Source organism: Sturnus vulgaris, chromosome W (assembly GCF_052056855.1).
Source record: "Sturnus vulgaris isolate bStuVul1 chromosome W, bStuVul1.hap1, whole genome shotgun sequence".
Taxonomy (NCBI): domain Eukaryota; kingdom Metazoa; phylum Chordata; class Aves; order Passeriformes; family Sturnidae; genus Sturnus; species Sturnus vulgaris.
In genome coordinates, this window is record NC_142282.1 from 66,615,240 (window position 1) to 66,636,266 (window position 21,027).

Consider the following 21,027-nt stretch of genomic DNA (forward strand, 5'->3'; position numbering starts at 1 on the left):
CACTTCTGTCCTGGCAGCATGGGTGCATCAACTAAAGGAAGGAAAGACTAACCAAGGGAGCTCCACTAAAGTGATCGTAGCCTCAGCCTCCCACCACCAAGCTGCCAGGTATTACAGAAGGGACGATGATCTGTAGAATTCCATTGAAGGAAACTCTAGAACATATGCTCAGAGAGGAAATGATAACTTGGGTTAGAGGGGCCCTGCCTCTAGCCAGGGAGAGGCACGGGAAAACCTGGTCTTTTGGACGGTGTGGATCCGATGGCCTGGCATATCAGAGCCAGAAAAATATGAGGTGTTAGTTGATACTGGTGCAGAGTGTACCCTAATGCAATTGCGATGTGGGGGCAGAACCTGTTTCCATTGCCGGGGTGATGGAGGGATCACAGCAATTGACTCTATTGGAAGCTGAGGTGAGCCTGATTAGGAAGGAGTGGAAGAAACATCCTATTGTGACTGGACGAGAGGCTCCGTGTATCTTGGGCATAGACTTCCTCAGGAACGGCTATTACAAAGACACAAAGGGATTCAAGTGGGCTTTTGGAATAGCTGCCGTAGAGGCAGAGGGTATTAAGCAATTGGATGCCTTGCCTAGACTATCAGAAGACCCATCTGCAGTAGGACTCCTGAAGCTGGAAAAGCAACAGGTACCAATTGCCACCTTGACAGTGCACCGCTGGCAGTATCGGACAAAACTGAGATGCCGTGATCCCCATCCACAAGATGATCAGTGAGCTGGAGAGCCAAGGGGTGGTCAGTAAGGCCCACTCACCCTTCAACAGCATAATTTGGCCTGTGCGCAAGTCTGATGGAGAATGGAGATTGACTGGACTTTCGTGCCTTGAATGAAGTGACCCCACTGCTGAGCGCTGCCATGCCAGTCATGCTGGAACTTCAGTACAAGCTGGAGTCCAAAGCAGCAAAGTAGTACGCCACTATTGACATTGCCAATGCATTTTTCTCCATTCCTCTGGCAGCAGAGTGCAGGCCTCAGTTTGCTTTCACCTGGAGGGGCATGCAGTACACCTAGAACTGACTGCCCCAGGGGTGGAAACATAGCCCCACCATCTGCCATGGACTGATCCAGGCTGCACTAGAAAAAGGCAAAGCTCCAGAACATCTGCGGTACATTGATAACATTGTGTGAGGGAACACAGCAGTGGAAGTATTTGACAAAGGAGATCATCCAAATTCTGCTGGAAGCGAGCTTTGCTATCAAGAAGAGCAAAGTCAAAGGCCCTGCTTGAGAAATCCAGTTCCTGGGGGTAAAGTGACAAGACAAAGATTCCCACTGAAGTCATCAACAAGATCACCGCAATGTCTCCACCAACCAGCAAGAAGGAAACACAAGCTTTCCTAGGTGCCATATGCTTTTGGAGAATGCACATTCCTGAGTTCAGCCAGATTGTGAGCCCTCTCTACCTGGTCACCCATAAGAAGAACGATTTCCACTGGGGCCCTGAGCAGCAGCAAGCCTTTGCCCAGATCAAGCAGGAGATCGCTCATGCAGTAGCCCTTGGCCCAGTCAGGACGAGTCCAGACGTGAGGAATGTGCTTTACTCTGCAGCCGAGAACAATAGTTTGTCCTGGAGCCTTTGCCAGAAGTTGCCCGGAAAGACTCTAGGCTGACCACTTGAGATTCTGGAGCCAGAGTTATACAGTCTGAAGCCAACTATACTCCATCGAAGAAGGAAATCCAGGCAGCCTATGAAGGAGTTCAAGCCACCTCGGAGGTGATTGGCATGGAAGCACAACTCCTTTTGGCACCCCGATTACCGGTGCTTGGGTAGATGTTTAAAGGAAAGGTTCCCTCTACCCACCATGCCACCAATGCCACATGGAGCAAATGGATTGCCCTCCTCACATAAGGCGCCCATATTGGAAACCCAAATAGCCCTGGGATTTTGGAAATATTCATGAATTGGCCTGAAGGTATAAACTTCGGTGTGACGTACGAAGAGGAGTCCGAACAGAGTACATGTGCTGAGGAAGATCCACTGTCCAACCAACTGCCAGCAGAAGAAACATGCTATGCTCTTTTCACTGATGCTTCCTGTCGCATTGTAGAGACAAATAAAAAATGGAACGCAGTCGTATGGACCCCCATGGGACAGGTGACAGAAACTATTGAAGAGGAAGGTGGATTGAGCCAACTTGCTGAACTCAAAGCTGTCCAATTGGCCCTGGGCATTGCTGAAAGAGAAAAGTGGCCAAAACTCTACCTTTACACTGATTCATGGGTGGTAGCCAATGCTTTGTGTGGTTGGCTGGAAAAGTGGAAAAAGCCCATCTGGCAGCATAGGGAAAACCCAATCTGGGCTGCTGACGAGTGTCTCACATACAGAAGCTACCTGTGAAATTTCGTCATTTGGATGTCCATGTCCCCAAGAGTCGGGCTAATGAGGAGCATTGAAACAACGAACCTGTAGATCAGGTTGCAAAAATAAAGGTGTCACAGATAGACTTGGACTGGCAACACAAGGGAGAGCTGTTCCTAGCTTGATGGGCCCATGATGCCTCAGGCCATCAGGGCAGAGATGCCACCTATGTGGGCACAAGACTGAGGGGTAGATATAACCATGGATAGTATCTTCCAGGTTATTAATGATTATGAGACGTGTGCTGCTATCAAGCAGACCAAGTAGGTGAAGCCCCTGTTGTATGCTGGGCAGTGGTCCAAATATAAGTATGGAGAGGCCTGGCAGATTGGTTACATCACGCTGCCTCAAACCCACCAAGGCAAGCGCTACATGCTCTCAATGGTGGAAGCCACCACAGGATGGTTGGACACCTACCCTGTGCCTCATGTTACTGCCTGGAACCCCATCCTGGGCCTTGAAATGCAAGTCCTTTGGAAGCATGGTACCCCTGAGAGAATTGATCCAACAATGGGACTAATTTCAAGAACAGCCTTATAAACACCTAGGCTAGAGAACATGGCATTGAGTGGGTGTACCACATTCCTTATCATGCACCAGCTGCAGGGAAAGTTGAGCACTGCAACGGCCTGCTTAAAACCACCTTGAGGGCACTGGGTGGGGGGCTTTCAAAAACTGGGAGGTGCATTTAGCAAAGGCCAGCTGTTTAGTAAACACCAGAGGTTCCACCAATCAAGCTGGCCCTGCCCACTTTGAACCCCTGCATACAACAGATGGAGATAAGGTTCAGGTGGTAGATATGAGAGGTGTGTTAAAAAAGTCTGAATTAATTCTGCCTTGAGCAAAGACAAACCCATCCGTGGGGGTTGTTTTTGCTCGGGGACCAGGTTGCACCTGGTGAGTGATGCAGAAGGATAGGGAGAGACATGATGCATACCTGAAGGGGACCTTTTGGGGTGAATTGCCCATGATACTGTGTCTGTATCCATATCTGCATGCATATATGTCTATAATTAGGAGAATGTATGTATGTATATAGTTTAAAAGTCTAAGTTTGATGTAGCATGTTAGTATGGGAAAAAATTTAGCGTGGATAATGTTGTGGGTTTGGTTTTTTCAGTGAATTTTCTCCAATTTGTTTCCTGAAAAAGAGGGAGGCTGAGAGAAAAGGGTGGTTGATGCCTGGGGGGGGAATGAATGATTGGTAATTAAGAGACGAAAGACTTAGCTGAGTTTTGGCATACTACTGGAATGGTTCTGTGGCAGGGGGGAAGAGGTGTGGTTTTTACAGTTTCTTAGCTGGGGATAGTTCAATCTTTGCCAGGTTGGGAACAGAGATGGTCCTGTGGTACTTCTTCGCCTTGGACCTCTCCTGCGCTGTGACTTTTTTCAACACTGCCATGGAGCTCTGCCTGATGCCTGCTTTGTGAGCCTGTTGCTTGCAAGAGAGAAGCACCGAGAGACGAACACAGTCCACCTGGGTGCCTGGGGAAGCCATCCCTTTCCCTCTCCCCGTAGCTGCCTCATGGAGGGCTGCTTTGGAGCCAGAGCAACACTCCCATTGGACCTTTCCTCTGTACGGTAGTGCGACATTGCAATAAAGCCCTGCCTCCCTTCCAAGCATGTATTGGCTGCCGTTAACGGTGCCAAAGACTGATCACTACTCACATGGGTGCCAGGGAGAGTTGCCCCTTCTTTCCCTCATCTGAACTGCCATCACCACCAGGGAGGTCCCAGTCTTGCATTGGAGACCCTCCTGAAGCTGAGAGGGAGGTACTGCAGCCCCTCTGCCTCAACACAAGCCAACATCCCCCCCAAAGCCGTGGAAGAGTCACTGCAGCCTCTCTGCCTCCACATGGGCCAACAGAACCCCCTGCCGGTTGTGGTCGTAACTACACCAAAGGGGAAATTGCTTGGCGGGTGGGGAAAAAGGCTCTTATTGGGTTTTCCTTTTTGTTTGTGTTGTTGCTGTTGTTGTTTGTCTTGTTCTATATCTATATCTATATCTATATCTATATCTATATCTATATCTATATCTATATCTATATCTATATCTATATCTATATCTATATCTATATCTATATCTAATCTTCTACATCTTACAGTAAAGATCTGTTATTCCTTTTCCCATATCTTTGCGAGAAAGCCCCCTAATTTGGGAGTTATAATAATTTGGAGAGAGGGGTTCATCTTTTCCAGTCCAGGAAGGTTCCCACCTTCCTTGGCAGACACCTGTTTTCTAAACCAGGACATCCAGTTTCTAAATACAGAAAAGTAAATGCATGTTTTTCCAGTGAGCAGATACATATATCATATTGCTAATAATACTTCATTAATGACTGGATACACGTAACATTTGGTTAGAAGGTTCATCTAGAGGTCAACTTTGGCTCAGGGCCTGTTGTTCAGGCCTTAGCACTTCAAAAGCCTGCTTTCCTAGAAAGTGATCCCAGTTGCTTGGCTTGCTTACTCTCTAATTCCAGACTTTTAGCCCTGTTATTCTAGCATCCAAGAAGCCAGGTGGTAATGTGCTCACCTGGATGACAGTTGAAATATTTTCATATATCCAGTAGTTCACACAAGGATAAGGATCAAATGGTTTCCTCTTGGTCTTGTTCTGCCTCTTCCACCTGTTCCTGTGATGTGAAAAATGAGATTTAAATTTTTGAATTTTTTAAAAGTTTAATAAGGGATAAAACAATAAAAAAAAATTAACCAGCTCTGGGGTACCCTTAGCATTTGGCCAAAAAGCATGCCCATAAGTTCAGAGAGTGTAATCTATATACTGTTAAATTACTGAGGTACATACATATTCATGTGCTTCATGGACTATTCAGACATTTTTGTGAGTTTTTGATGTTTCAGGAACTCTTTGGTTTGTTTTCTTTACACTAACTTTTCTGCACAACATCCCGTGAAATATGTTTAATTTCTTCTTGTGTCTCCATCCTGTTCCACATCCTCTGATAAGGAGTTAACAAAGTCTTCTACAATTCTCTGGTGCTTTGCTTTTGTCACTGTTATCTCTTGGAGAGGTCAGTCAGCAGATATGGGAACCAACATAACTTTTTCCCACCATTCTTTCAGTTACATAGGAGAATTTTAACATTTCGTGTTTTGCTAAGGCCTACAATAGAATACATTCATCGCACCACTATTTCTATAAACTATATGGTACATACTTAAACTAATAGATTATGTTATACTAACGAACAGTTAAAGAAAATTATACATAGTACTATATCCGAATATTTATGGTCAATACCAGCATGCAAAAGCTAATACATAAATGCAAAAGCCAATATTACATTGTAGTTTCTAACAATTTCTCCCCTTTTCTTTTTTACTGTATTTGGCTTGAGCTATAACCTTTGAGCTTCTGTTTTCTTGGTATACTGATACTTTTTATAGATTTTACATGCCCTTTTTAGACCTGTATCTTCTTTCATTCCTTTTAATATCTTAATGTTCTGTTTTCTTTTAACAGTTCCCAATTCTGGATTAGTGGGCACTGTTATTACTTGCATGTTATGAACTACACAAGTAATTAACCAGATCAGGCATGGGATTAGACATGGAAGAAAAATTAGACTGGTTATCCCACATAGCACTACAAATCCTGCTTTCTTCCACCAAGGTATCCCAAAGAAATCTTCTAACCACCCTTTATTCATTATAGATTCCCATTTTTGGACTGGTACATGGGCTATTTCCCAGATGTTTTTAGCTATATCCAAAACTGTATCCCCATTATCATCAATTTGCAAGCAACAATCAGATGTGTTAAATTTTCCGCAAACCCCTCCTTCTTCTGCTAATAAATAGTCCAGTGCTAACCGATTTTGATACACTACAGCTCTGGTTTGCCTTTGCTGGCTGACTATTAATTCCATGGTCTGGCCATTTCATTGGTTATGATATCTACAATTACTTGGAGTCTTATGATGCTATTTAGCATATAAATTGGGGTCCAATATCCCCAACTCCCATTTCCTGCCCAGGTAGCTGGACCATATGTCTGTATTATTTGTTCAGGAGGCCACTCCTCATTGCCTCACTTTTGGTATCCCCCAATTTCTCTAAGTAGTTCCCTCTTGGTCCTTTTTAAGACATCATATACAGGCACTCCCAAATTATCGCTGTCTTGGTTTGGCAGCAGGAAAAATCCTGGTTGTATGATTACTAGAGTACAGCTTCCTTTCCATAGGGGAGGAAGTTTTGGATAAGCCCTTTTCCCACATATCCAAAACAAGCCATCTGGGCCTTTCCAATACTCCTTTCTTTGGTTATTCATGTTTCCCCAAAATATGGATATTTCAGGGATCCCATAATAGGGGTTTTTCCCAGGGTCATTACACAGGAAAAGTTCAATCCTTTTCATATCTATAATTCATTTTCTTCTCTGGGGCCCAGTATTGTGTTGGTCTTTCAAGAATACACCATGTGAAAGTTCAGTTATAAACTTTATATCTTTTACAGGAGGTTTGTCCTACATAGTCCAAGAATCTTGTTCTCATATGCCAGAGGCACTCCTCTCCTATTATTTCTGAACTCAATATCCACCCCGCTGGCTGGTTTTCTCCTTTTATGTTTGTTCTGTTCCATTTGAGAAGTTCAACTGGGCCCAGGCTACTACCCTTCCATGACCACTCTTTGGACATTAAAGCTTCACCACAAATCCAGCAGTTGGTAACATTTAGCTCTCTACTGATTCTTTCTCTCAGATCTACAAACAAGTTCTTTCCTAACTTTGGGATTTCTATTTAATTTTCTAGTTGTTGTCTGAGCTTTGCATATAAACCTCCACGTGGAGTTGGCTCAGGAGTGGGTTGCTATATCTGTTTTCTTTGTTTGTTTATCATTATTCACTCTCATGTTAAATCTTGCACCAGATCTCATTCCTTTTTCCAGTCTTGGGTCTGACCCATAGAGAATGAGTCCCCAGCCTTTGAACAGTTCACTGAATCAATCCTCAGATTCTTTCTTCACTTGTCCGATCAAGCTTTTCATGTCTCGGAGTGCTGCGTGGATGTTGGGAGCTTTTGAGTTCAGGTTCATGCAACAAAGTCTTTCAAATTCCTGGCATTCGTGTCCATGCAGCAGCATAAGGAAGTCTATGGCTGCACGATTTTGGGGTGTGGCCTGCGTGGTAATTTCCTCATCTTCTAGGAGGGAGCTGATGGCGATGGATGTGAAGTTTGCCTGTTTGGCCACCCAGCACTCTAGGTGGCCCAATTCACTTAGAGGTTTGGCTGCTGCAACCCATGGAAGGAAAAGAGAAACAGCAATTCTTTTTGACTTGGCCCAATGAAAAATTTCAGAATCACAATTTGAGTCCAATTGGTCAGCACTTCCCTTTTGAAGTTTGTTGGCCAAATTGTTTTTGCATGTCCATTCACCAATCAAGGTTTGGTTGGGTGCTAACAAGGATGGTACATGGCCCTCCTAAAAGTCGAGAAGGGATTCCTGCCCATGTCTGATCTCCGCAAATTAAGAATAGACCCTTAGGGAGGCTTTGGGGACTTGAATGGTATGGGTTGTGTGCTGCAACATGACTCAGAATATTACACCACCTTTTGGCGGTGCATGCCTCTCAATATTGCAGTATGTTGTGAAATGCTTTGGTGCTAGATAATGGGCTGAAGGTAAAATGAATGAAGTATGATGCAGGGGAGGAACCCAATAGCTCTAATTCTTGGGTTTCCTGAGCTGCTTTGGGCAAATTTGGCAGCCACGTCTCTACAGGGTTCCTAATCATTACAGCTCGCCGCCTACGATTTTGGCATTGTTGGATGCTGTGTAACTTCAAACCTAGGTTAGGCATAGGTGTGTCAAAGCTGACTGGATATTCTCCAGCCTGCAATGGGATCCCTACCAGGCAGGTAGACATAGGGTCTCCTGCTGCTGCAGTGGACAGGCATATATTTTCTTGTTGGAGTGTTTGTGCCAGGGTCACCCAGATGATTTTTCATTACTGAGGGATGATCCACACAGCTGTCAGACTGCTCAGTGCGAACAGGATGACGACGTGGATAGGGCTCATCCCGAGGTTGGGTGAGAGGTAGGTTTTTTTCTAAAAACCAAATACAAACATTTAAAAGCATATTAAAAGTCAGGGTGTCTGTTGGAATGGAACCAGACCTCAGGAAGGGTTTCTCTCCTCCTTCCAGCGACGTCTTCTTTTTGAAGTAACTGCTACTTGCTTCTCATCCCCTTCTGCTGCAGCTGGGTGTTTGGGGATGAAAGGTTTTACCCACTTTTGGGGTATCCAACTAGGACCTGAGGGGGTGGATACGCACGAGTAGCCACACCCCCAGGTAAAAAGTTCATGAGGGCCCTTGGTCTCCCAAGTTTCTGGGTCCCTAATTAGGACAGGTGGACACTGGGACAACTTAAATTAATCACTGCTGTTAAAGTGATGTACCACCAGAAGACTCATATTTTCAAATGAACAATTTAGAAAATTAATGGTAAACATGGCTTTGCAGAGCTTTTGTTGTGGTGACATCCATACTGTTGAACTGCTCTGTCTAGCCAGGACTTGCTTGAGCATCTGATGGGCACTCTCAACCACACCTTGACCTGTGGGGGAGTGGGGGATGCTGGTTTTAGGTTCCACTCCCCACTGCTGGACAAACTCTAGGAATTCCTTGGATGTATACAGTGGGCCATTATTGGTCTTGATTTCTCTAGGGATGCCCAGCACTGAAAAGGCTTGCACTAGGTGTTGTTTTACATGCACAGCCTTTTCTCCTGCCTAGGCAGAGGCATAAACCGCACCTGAATATGTGTCAATGCTTGTATGTACATATTTGAGGCGACCAAAACTGGGAATGTGTGTTACATCTGTATGCCACACTTCACAGCTCCCAAGGCCTCGGGAGTTAACCCCAACACCCAGCAATGGCATGGCCTGGAGCTGGCAACTGGGACAGGTAGCCACAATGGCCCAGGCCTGACTCCGTGTTAGTTGGAACTGACGGATCAGACCTGGCATATTCTGGTGGTATTGTTGGTGGCTCAGCTTTGCCTGTTGGAAGATGTCTGGGAAGCACACTCTTTCGACTGGGGTGGCAAGGGAGTCTGCTTTACGGGTCCCTTCTGAGATTTTGCCTGGCAAATTGGTATGTGTCCTCACATGCATCACATAGAACGGATGCTCTCTATGCAAAACTAAATAAATTAGTTTTGAGAGCAACCTGAAGAGAGGGTCCTTCTCAAATGTCTTTGAGAACTGCCTGCTCCGCCCTGGATGCTACCCCCTCCACATAGCCTGAGTTGGTTACGAAATTAATTGGCTTCAAGAACTTCTCAAAGGCTCTCATGGCTGTGTCCAGTTCAGTGACCTGGGGCGACCCCTCCACAAACTCAACATCAGCTTCCCAATGCTGAGTCTGGGGATTTCTCCAAGTCATCACCGACTTGTGGGATGTCCCGGACACATCAGTGAACACTGTGAGAGCTTTGAGAGGCCTACAGCTCCTTTTCTAATGAGGAATGAGGTGGAATTCCTCATTAAACAGCTTTTGTGACAGAGTGTAGACTGATATTTGCCCACAGATAACTGGAGGTTTGTCACTGATGCAGTTTTGGCGTTCCCTGTGGGACCCCGAGACTGCTTCAGCAGTCCTCAGCAACAGAGCATGTTCTCAAGCCTTGCCCAGATAGAATTTAGTTCGCGGCGAGCTCTCAAACCAGCAGGGTAAAGAGATCGGAGTATGCAGAAAGGCAGAAATCCATAGTTTATTCTATGAAGGTATTCAATCTTACATATTCAATGGTTAGGGTTTTACAGGGGTTTTTATATCTTTTGAGGGTCTTACATTTCGCACCAAATACCAAGGGACTTCTACGTTCTGACCAATACCAGTGGGATTTTGCATTCAAAACTAGCCTATGGATACTGAAAGAAAATGAACCACTATTATTGGAGATAGATAAGAGGGTCTACCAAGGGGGAGCTGGATTCCTTTTTGTATTCGTCATTTAACAAGCCATTTCTTATCCTTAAGCTATGGTTTTCCAAGGGGCCTGTTCTGGGGATACAGAGAAACTTTCTTTTTTATGAATGTTTTCTGCTCCCTCCACAGAGGTTGGCATTGCTCTGGAGCAGGTGCTCAAACATCTCCTTGGTCAATTTCTCAGGAGAGTTCTTTCCCTCCTTAGAAATTTTGACCAGGAGGTGAATACACACAAAGTCACACCCAGCCAGCTCATGCAGTCTTACCCTGGCTTTTCTGATCAGCTGAGCCATCAGCTCTTGTTGCTTGGTGATGGTCTTGGATAGGTGATGGGAGAGGAAAACCCACTTTATGATTAAGAGTGGATCTTTCTGCCCTTTGAATCACTGGAATATTAAATCATGCAAATGTGGCAGCTTTCCCAGGGCAATGAATTTGAAAGGAGGCTCTGGCTGATAACGGTGGGCCTACCTCTGAGCCAAAGCCTTCTGTGCCTTTTGGATTGCGGCTTTTGCTTCTGGGGTCAGTTCCCTGGGAGAGACCAGCTCTCTCTCCCCCTTCAATAAATTGCAGAGAGGGCCTAGATCCTCATTGGTGAGGCCTCACCTGGGCCTGACCTAGTTCAAAGAACTGCACAAGGAATGGAGATGTGCTAGGGTTTTGGGATCACTATCGATTTCCAATTTCTGTGGAACAATGGTCCACGCAGTGATCTCCAAGCCCAGGTACTCCCAAGGTGGAATTCTTTGGACTTTGTCTTCCTGCATTTGGAATCCAGCAGAGGTTAAAACTTTAACCACTAGGTCAAGTGTGTGTTGGAGTATAGTCATTGGGGGCGCACACAAGCACATCATCCATGTAGTGGAGAATGATGGCTTCCCTTTTTTGGGCACACATCTGGGAGAGCAATGAAGCCAAGTACCACTGGCAGGTGGAAGGACTACACTTCATGACTTGTGGCAATACTTTTTAGTGGTAGCGCTTCATTGGGGCTTCTCGATTGATGGTAGGAACCGAGAAGGCAAACCGTGGAGCATGTTCTGGGTGTAGGGGAATGTGGAAGAAACAGTCCTTGATGTCCAGGACAGCCACCTTCCAATTTCGGGGAAGTATCATTGCGGAAGGCATCCCAGGTTGGAGGGACCCCATTTCCTCAATTACTTTGTTTATTTCCTGGAGGTAGTGGAGGAGCCACCACTTATCCTTTCCTGGCTTCTTAATCATGAAGACCGGGAAATTCCAGGGGCTAGTTGTCTCTTCTATGTGGCCTTTGGCTAATTGCTCCTCCACAAGTTCTTTGAGTGCCTTAAGCTTTTCCTTACTTAATGGCCACTATCCTACCCATCTTGGAGTGTCATCCAGCCATGTTAACTTGTGGGTAAGGCGCTCCACAGTGGCCACCTCTAAAAATCCTGGGGAGTCTTAGGGATAACTAATTTGACCCCCCACTGGGACATGGTGTCTCTCCCCCCCAGGGGGCACTTGTAGTCAGTTACAAACAGATGCATACTGGACAATTTTCCATCCGGCCCTTTAATTTGCATGATGCTTTTTGAAGTCTTTGCCAATTTTACCCCTCCTACACCTTGGATTTTGCCAGCCATGGGTTGCAATTCCCAATGTGACAACCACGTTCTTTCAGGTATGATCGTCACATCTGCCCCCATTTCAAGCAACCCTGTCACATGGAAATGGTCTGACCCATGGGTTAGGTTCCATGCTATAGAGGGTTTGTCCTCTCCAACCACTTCTGCCTAGTAGACTTCAGGTGCTTTTTCGTCTACTGGGACCTCTGCTGGAATGGGAATGGCCTGGGTAAGGATTTGTCCCTTGGCAGCAGAATGAGGTGAGTTATGTCTCCTTTAATGGTCATGGGAGCCACCTCAATCTCCAGGGGTGTGTGTGCAGTGTCCCCGACAACAAAATACTCACTGCTGTCCAGTCCCGTGTTGTTTATCGTCACATCCTGTGAGTTGTCTGGCAGGTCCACTGCAATGACCGTCCAACCGGTAGATCTGAAAAGAAAAGCTTTGGAAATCATGAGCCTAAAACGCCTGCGAGGCTGCCAAACTTTGTTAAGTAAACGTTTGTCATTTTTATTTTCCAGCTGTCCTGTATCCTGCCTCCCTTCCTCTCCCTTTTTTGTTAAGGGAGAGACGTTCCCCACTGTGGAGCCTGCTGTATTTAAATCATGGTGCTGAGTGGGCCCGCGCTCAGGTCTTAGTTTTTTTTGTTTGTTGGTGTCTCCTTCTCTTTGATTTTTCTTCCTGTGTTGCTGGCTTTCAGGACAGTCTCTGGCAAAGTGTCCTGGCTTCTTGCACTGGAAGCAGATGACATGTTGGAGATGCTCTGGTGACATCTTTTCACTCCTGATGTTACAGATGCTGAAGTCTTTGGGTTTGCCAGTCCCAGCTTCCTCTCTGGTGCACAGAAGAGTTCTGCTTTCTTAGCACAGGCTTCGATCATCTGTGCTAGTGTGGGTAGAGGATCGATAGGCAGACCTAGGATTATCCTACGGCAGGCTTCATTGGCATTTCTCTGAGCCATCTCTAATAAGTTCTGCTTGTGCTACTGGATAGTCTACTTGTCTTGCCACCTGTGCACGAAGGCGGTCCAAAAACTGCAAGAAACTTTCTGAGGAATATTGTTTAATATTAATATAACTACCTTTAGTTTCAACCATTGGTAATTGGTTAAAAACCTTTTCTGCCACCCCACAGATTTTATCTAGAATGAATTTGGATAACACCTGAGCTTGGTCCTCGGGGTTAGCCCACTCCCCTTCACTGCATAGATGCTCATAGGTGATGTTATTCCCATCTGCATCTGTTGCACTCTGGGTGTTCTGCTTAAGTTCCCCCCGGAGTCACTTCAGAGATTGCTTCCAAGTATTGTCCCAGACGTGAAACTCTGAGGGGGTTAGGAGACACTGGAAGAGATCTCAGAGGGACTGGGACTAATTCATGGGATATTAGGGTAGCTTTCAACATTCCCTTAAAGATCCCACTACCTTGGCCAAACTCTCTTTGGGTCTTACAAATTTCCTTTTTGTTTTGGTAGGAGAAAGGCTGATAGGTTCTAATTCCATTTCTTGTACCAGTATATATGACAGGGGCAGCTGAGGGTATGGCTTCTTCTACCTGGCTTTGATCCCCAGGATACCTCTCCCCGGTGTCCACCCCCTGCCCCCACTACCGTGGGGACTGGGAAGAGGCCTACCCACCCCCCCGTGGGAATGGAGACGTGGCTTCCCCCCCACCCTGTGAGAAAAGGGAGCCCCCCCCCCCCAGCCCTGTGGGAACCGGGACACTGCATTCTCCATCCCCACCCCCGCGGCAACTGGGAGGTGGGCCACCTCCCCCTGCACTGGGATTGAGCAAGGGTCCACCCCACTATCCACTGGGACCAGGCAGCACACTACTCCCCCCTGCATGGGAGACGGGAGGCAGGGCCCCCATCCCCTCTCCATTGGGACCGAGGCAGGGCATAGCCCTCCCCATCCCCTCCCTTCCCACCCACGTGGCAATCGGGAGGGAGACCAGGCCCCCCCCACGTGCTAGTCAAGAGGTGCCCCCCCACCCCGTGTGGGAACCAGGAGGCGGAGTGCTGCATCCCCCACCCCCACTTCTGTGGCAGCCCAGAGGCGGGGCATGGGAAACTGGAACATGAGAGGGGGTGGAGCCACTCGGGAGGGAGGGGCAACCATGGGAACCAGGATTGCAACACATGGGGGAGGGGTTCCAGGATGATGTCATGCAGGGCGAAAATATGGAAGAGGGAGGGGGACTGTGTGAGCGGAAAAAGGGGTTATGAGAGGGGAAAGGGTTGGGGGTGGGGATGAGCAGGTTAAAGGGATTGTGGGAAGAAGAAAGGTAAGATGGCCAATCGGCCACGTGGCCCACGCCATTTTGGACCCCCCCATGTGTTCGCTGGCATGTGGGTAGAAGGCCGGGGTGTGGGAACTGGGGTAGAGGAGTGGAGGGAAGATACTCTGTTAGTCTGCGGATAACTGCCAGAGTCAGGGTGCTAGGTGGGAGGCGAGCAGCCAGGGAAGCTACAGCTCTGCTGGGTTCCCTGCATTTTTCTGGGTGTACCGCGCTTCTTGTCCAGCTCGGGGGCTGAGGGTTTGGGAGGAGAGTTAGGGGAAACAGGGGTTATTTGCGCTGTTTCTTTATTTCCCTTTTTAACAATTCTTTTAGAATTAAAATGAACAAAGGAAAAAAATGTGATACTGTTTTGTTTCCCTGTTCCACTTTGAGAATTAAGAAGTTTCCAATTTTCATCCCAGGAAGAGATAGAATCTACATTTTGCAGGGTGTCTTGAAGGAAATGAAGAGATGACCAGCACACAAATCGCTTCAACTGTTTAACTGTTTCTTAGAGATGGTAACATTGCCACTTTTTAAGATATCCCGAACTTGGGAACTCCTTTGCTGCGTAGAAAGTTGACAGCCCATTTTTATGTTAAAAGCAATCTACGCAAATGGTTTACCTTTCTTAGCAAAACAACCAGGGCAGGGACAGGTCCGCTGCCTTCCCCTCCCCTCGTGACGCTGGGGTAGGAGGAGAGACCGTGCCGACACACCACGCCCTTTTTAAACTGCCACCGGCCAGAGCCACTGCTTGAGGTGCTGCTGCTGCTGCCGGCTGCCCAGCTCCTGCCCCTCTACACGTGTCAGAGCGGGAACTGCTTACAACTGTTTCCAGCACTGCTCGTGCAGTCAGAGTATCTGTATGATCCAAAGGCTTATAATTCACTAGTGGAATTCAGCCTTTCTCGTGGAGCCTCTAACAGTATGGGAAGCCCCACATTGGTAGTGCCAGCTGAGGTAAATCCCTTTTTACTCTCCGGTCCTCTGGCTAGCTCTGGACTAGAGAGGGGTGGAAAATCCTCATAGACAAAGGCAAAAAACCAAAGAAGGCTCTTTTCTCCCGTGGGAAGGTAATCCGCAGTTTATTCTGTCCACATGGCGAAAGGAGAAAGAGAGCGAGAGGGAAGATGGAGGGCACTTTTAAACTCAGGGAAAGGGGAGGGGGGGAACAGACCCGTGACCAATGGGACACGGCTGATGGGTGATAAGCGGAAAATACTCTGTAACTCATAGGAAATGAGAGTTATAAAGTAGGTATGTATTTATTCAGCTCTGAGGTGCACAGGGATAATTCCTCCCAAAGTATGCACACCAAAACTTCAAACTACTGCTTTATTTATTCCCTAAAAGCCTAGGATTACACAATATGCCTAATACATATTCATGTCCTAGCCCCGCCTATTCTCGCTTCGTATTCAAATGAACCAAAAGTCCTCTTGCGCTTGCGACTTCCCAATCCAGGGGTCTTTGGGGATCTCTGATGAAGGCTTCCAAACTCTTCATCGCACTTGAACTTTTCAACTTTGTCTCTGGAGCATGCGTCTTAGCCATTTGGGCACATTTCAGACCTTGAGATTAGTTCTTGCTGGTTTAGGGTTTTGGATTTATCACTGGTAGCCTTGCACTCCTCACACTGTTTGCAAGTCCTGGCTCCATTTATCACAAAGCAGTCTGCCTCTCCTCCCGATTTTTGCAAGCATAGTAAATGTCAGGCATTCCTCATTGTCTTGGTTTTTGATGAACTATTCCTTACTTTTCAATTCCCTGTCTCACGGGGACGGGTTAAGGGCAGGACTGAACCAACTTCACAAGCCCCGGGAAGATACAGGGAAAACCATATTCTCAGTGAAATATATAAACCTAACAGTGCAATGTAAACCCATGAACAGTGCAATTTACAAAACAAACAGTGCAATACAACAGTGCCCCATCCTTATTTTGTTTGTTCCTTCAAATATCACGTTTTATAACTGATGCTTTAAATCCTTCCACTTTTGTCGCAACTACTTGAATTGTATTTTTACTTTTTTCGCATCCTTTTGGAATTCTACAAACACAGGTCCTCATTGCCCTGGTATCTATTAAAAATTCAAATTCCTCCTCCCAGAGACTTACTTTTAAAGTTATCAAGGGCTCCTACTGATATTTTGACCTCAAGAGATAGAGCCCCTGACCACTCTATTGGTCCATTTCCTGAGCCTCACTAAACACTTTCAGATCCTTTTCCCTCTATGGGCAGTTCCTCCTTATATGTCCAATTTCCTTGCCATAGTGACAGATGGGCCCTGAGTATTTCATTCCCCTTTTTCCTTTTTAGGACCCCATCCCCAGGGAGCTCTGTTCCCCTTAGACTCTTCTTGCTCCCCCTTGTTTTGGCCTGACTGGGGCCACACCTCCTTAAAGGAGTGGGTTTTTGTATGGTGGTTTCCTTTGGCAATAGCATTATTTTAGCTTTTGCCTTTGCTTTCTCCTTGTCTGTCTGTATGATTGCATAGGGTTAAAATGTTTCTAAAATCATGGGAATTGCATACAGTAGATTCAGGGGTTGAAAAGAAATGTTGGGTCTGGTAGGCCTGGGAAAGGGAGCTAGGCCCTGGGAACGAATATTGAGCTTTGTTTATTTCTAGATCATGTGAAGCTACACCTGCATAATCATCATATGATAAATTATATGATTGTTAAATGGAACGATTGTTTGGTAATTGAATATGATTATTGTTTAATTGCAATAAGAATCATGAGAAACGATGTAATAGTAACAAGAATCATGAGAAAGAATATTTGGGGGGGGGCTAATGAAAATTACAAGAATACATGCTTGGATAAGATCAATATATATATGTGTTGGGGATTGAATTGCTCCCTTTTCATTCTGTGGAATTTCTCCCATTGTTATGCTAAGTAGTTGTGGCTACACCTTAAAACAATAAGATAATGTTCTCTCGCAGGGGGGGTGGGTGGAGGGGGGGGGGGGGGGAGACCAGAAAAGGAAAGGTGGGATGGGGGTCTGGGCGGGCTGGGACTCTCTCTCGCTTGGCTCGTGGAGGGAGAGGACGCCCCGGTGCTCCGATCTGGCATCTCCCCTGCCATCCCAGCGCTGAGATACATGCTCCCTGCCGTTGGACATCGCTCTGCTGCTCTCCCACCTCACCCTACTACCTCCGGACACTCTGCCGAGCACCATGACCGACACCATGAGGGGGAGTCGCTTCCCCATCCCTCTCACCCCTGGGCCTCTGCTGCCATCACTCCAGCCCTCTTCAACTGCGCGGGACCTGCCCTGACCCCACAGCACCGGTAACTGAGAGCAGGGAGACGGCCTGTGGCCAAAAGGCACTGGAACTGAGTTCTACTGTTCTGTTCTGTTGTCAATTTTTATAGCTGTTGTTGTTTTTCTGCCTTGTTAGATATCAGTAAATGTTGGAGTCAGTAAGTCAGGAGTCTCTCTGATTTCTTCAAGGAGAGATCAGAATGCAGGGATTGAGTTGAAACCTTTAGATGGATTGAAGTATATTAGGCCTCTCACTCAAAAGGCAGAGGTGAAGATTTAGGTTGTAACATAAAAGAGAGAAAATAAGTAAGTAAATGGAATAAGTTTTAAGTGCTTTTGGTGAGTAAAAGGTCTTAGATGCCTGAAAAGTAGTACATATTCTAGTGAAGGTTGAAAAACATGCTAATGTTTTCTTAAAGGCTCCAAGAACCTAGCTTCAGACATAATAGAGTTAAGAATATTGCTTACATTTTTCAGTTAGAACAAGATAGGCCATGAACGTAGTCTATACGTAGCCTGGCGTGCTAAGAAACCAGAATTCTAATAGGTTAAAGAGTAGTGGTCTGACTTTGTGTCTTAGCTAGTTGGAAAGTTTCTATAAAAGAACATGCATCAGGGAGAGTGGGGGCTCTATGCCATGGCTTTATGCCATGTGCATTTTGCCATTGCATTTTGCCACTGCAGCTTTGCCATGGCTTTTAGCCGTTGCTTTTATGCCACGGCTTTTGCTCTGCTTTTGCTTGGCTGGGCTGAAACCAACACCCAAGAAGAAGACAGGAGCTTCCTGGCTCCTCTGGCCCTGCTGGGACCACGGGGAGCTTCTGCTTCTGTTTGGGACTTTGAGCTAGAACCTGGAATGGACTTTGTTAGCTTTGACTCTGCATTTGAGACTGATGTGCTTCTGCAATAAATAACTTTACAGCAACTATTAGCTGCTTTGCTTTTTACATAAAAGAAGAAGTAGCCCGACAGTGTGAGTGCACAGGAGGCACCCGGAGGTCCCCTGAAACCTCACAAGTAAAGAACTGTTATTCTTATCCCCACATCTCCTGCCTGAAGACCTCTGATTTGAAACTAAAATAATTAAAAGGGAGGGGGTTGCACTCTGCATCTCAGGAAAGGGGGTCTTGCCTTTCCTTAGCAAATACCTGGCTTTCAAACCAAGACAATATAGTATACAATAGAACAATATGGGTTTAATAATTAATATATAGTTATATAACGAAAAGGGTATAAAAACATGTTCATCTCGGATCCATGTCGGAGTCAGATTTGGGTCTGCACCCCTGATTCCCAGAGCTCTTCAATAAAGCACCTGCATATAATCATTCTGTGTTTATGTGTTTTCAATGCTATCATTTGGTGACCCCAGATGGGACCCTGTGAGCGCTACTGAGGACCGTCCGACCTGATCATGCTCCAGCCAGCACTGAGGGATTCTCGGGGAGCCCATCAGACCTGGGACCCCCACAGCTCACAACGTCCCCTGGAGAGAGGTAAGGTGTTTTTACTCTGGTCTGGTTGCCTGCCAGTAAGACACAGTGAAAGCTATGCTTGATTGGGCTAAGGAATTCCTACTATTGCCTAGGTGCCGTCCGTAAGTCAATTGTGAAAGCATTGCAGGTTCGGCATCAGTGGTCTATTGTAGCTGTAACATGGAGAAGTTTAAAGGGATTTTGGGCAGCAATGCCCCCATACAGCACCCTTCTCCTTTGGGATGCTTATTAGCATATTGGAAGGAGGGTAATTTTGAGCAAGAGTTATGAAAGGTTAAGTTCATTGAATATTGTAACACTAGGTGGCCAAAATACGTCTTGCAGGATGGGAAAACATGGCCAGAAAATGGGTCTTTGCAATCTGACATGATTTCATAGTTATTGATGTTTTGTAACAAAGAAGGGAAATTGAGTGAAATTACTTATATTGACTTGTTTTTCTATTTACAGCAGACATCAGAGTGGTTGGCTGAGTGTGGGTTAATGATTGTGAAAGTACTTGAAAACAATAAGTGCATGGCTTGTGTCCAAGGGAAGCGGTGTTCAGAACACCTGGCATTAGATGAAAGTTTATATTGGAGAGATGATATGGATGATGAATTGCTGATAGCCCCCACAGCATCAGGGGAATCTGACCCTACCTCACCTGGCCCTATTTCACCTGACCCACTTACCCCCCCTGCCAAAAGATACTCTCCTCCTTCACTGACCTCTGCTCAAAGATACCCTCCTCTCCCACCAACCTCTGCTCAAGGATATCCTTCTCTCCCACCAACGCCTCCTTTGCTTGCTCCTCTGCTGTCTTCCCCCACCCCTTCTTCCCCAGGAAATGACCAAGATGTAGCTGTGATACAGAGACATGGGGAGGGTGCAGAAGGAGCAGATAGTAGTGGGAGCGATGAAGATAAACCAGTAACCCCCATAGCTCACTGGACACAATCAAAATTAGCTTTGACTTGGTCTAAAACAGGAAACAGTTTACCAAGATCAGGTAGACAAAAGAGGACTGTAATTGCTCCTTTGAGACAAGGAGTGGGAGTGGACAGACCGGTTTTTGTAAAGGTACCTTTTTCCCCTGGAGATTTAGTAATTTGGAAGCAATCAGCCGGGACCTACAGAGAAAATCTAGATAAGGTAGCAAGAGTGGTGAAAATGATTATGAAAACTCAAAATCCCTACTGGGACGATATACAAGTTATATTAGACACTCTAATGGACTCTACCGAAAAGGAAATGGTACTTCGAGCAGCCAGGGAAAGGGCAAGAGAGAATATTTGCAATGGACTATTAATAGGGACTTTGGATTATAACTTTCCCACTGAGGATCCATTGTGGGATCCCAACGACCCATCTGGAGTGGATATGATGAGGCTAAAGAGGTATCAAGAGTGGATCCAGATATGGGTTCAAAATGTCATACCTAAAACTATATCCTGGTCCAAATTATATGAGGTCAGGCAGGAAAGAAAAGAATCTCCAACTGCCTTTTTAGAAAGACTCAAAGAAGTGGCCAGGAAATATACTGACCTCCAAGTAGACACGGAACAAGCAAAGATCCAGCTTGGTCTTATCTTTCTTGGCCAATCACAGGATGACATTAGGAAAAAGTTACAGCAGCTGGAGGGTGTTGCATCTCCCTAGATGCATTGGATATGGTACATTCCGTGACCCCTGCAATGTCCTGTAGTCTGTTCCCTCTCCCTCCTGGCCATACCTGGCTGGCCGAGATCCAGTTTCTTCCCACCCACCTTTCAGACCCTAGAAAAGACCTGTGCCCCCTGAGCTCTTTCTCTTTTTCTTTCCCTTTCTCTTTCCCTTTCTCTTTCTCTCTTTCCCTTTCTCTCTTTCTCTTTCTCTTTCCCTTTCTCTTTCTCTTTCCCTTTCCCTTTCCCTTTCTCTCTCTTTTCCTCGCTACCCACAAGAAATCAGGGGAAAGAGCCTCCTTTGTTATCTTTTATTTACGTCCATGTGGCAAGGGCCTGGGAGGCTTCACCCTAACAGCTGAGCTAGACCGGAGGAAAGCGTGAAGACCCCATTAAGGGCCAGAAA

General features: G+C 46.2%; 1 pseudogene; it reads right to left on the reverse strand.

Annotated features, from left to right (window-relative positions):
- Positions 1 to 7,343: 7,343 nt before the first annotated feature.
- Positions 7,344 to 8,421, reverse strand: LOC148220361 (uncharacterized; annotated as a pseudogene).
- Between the last annotated feature and the right edge of the window lie 12,606 nt (positions 8,422 to 21,027).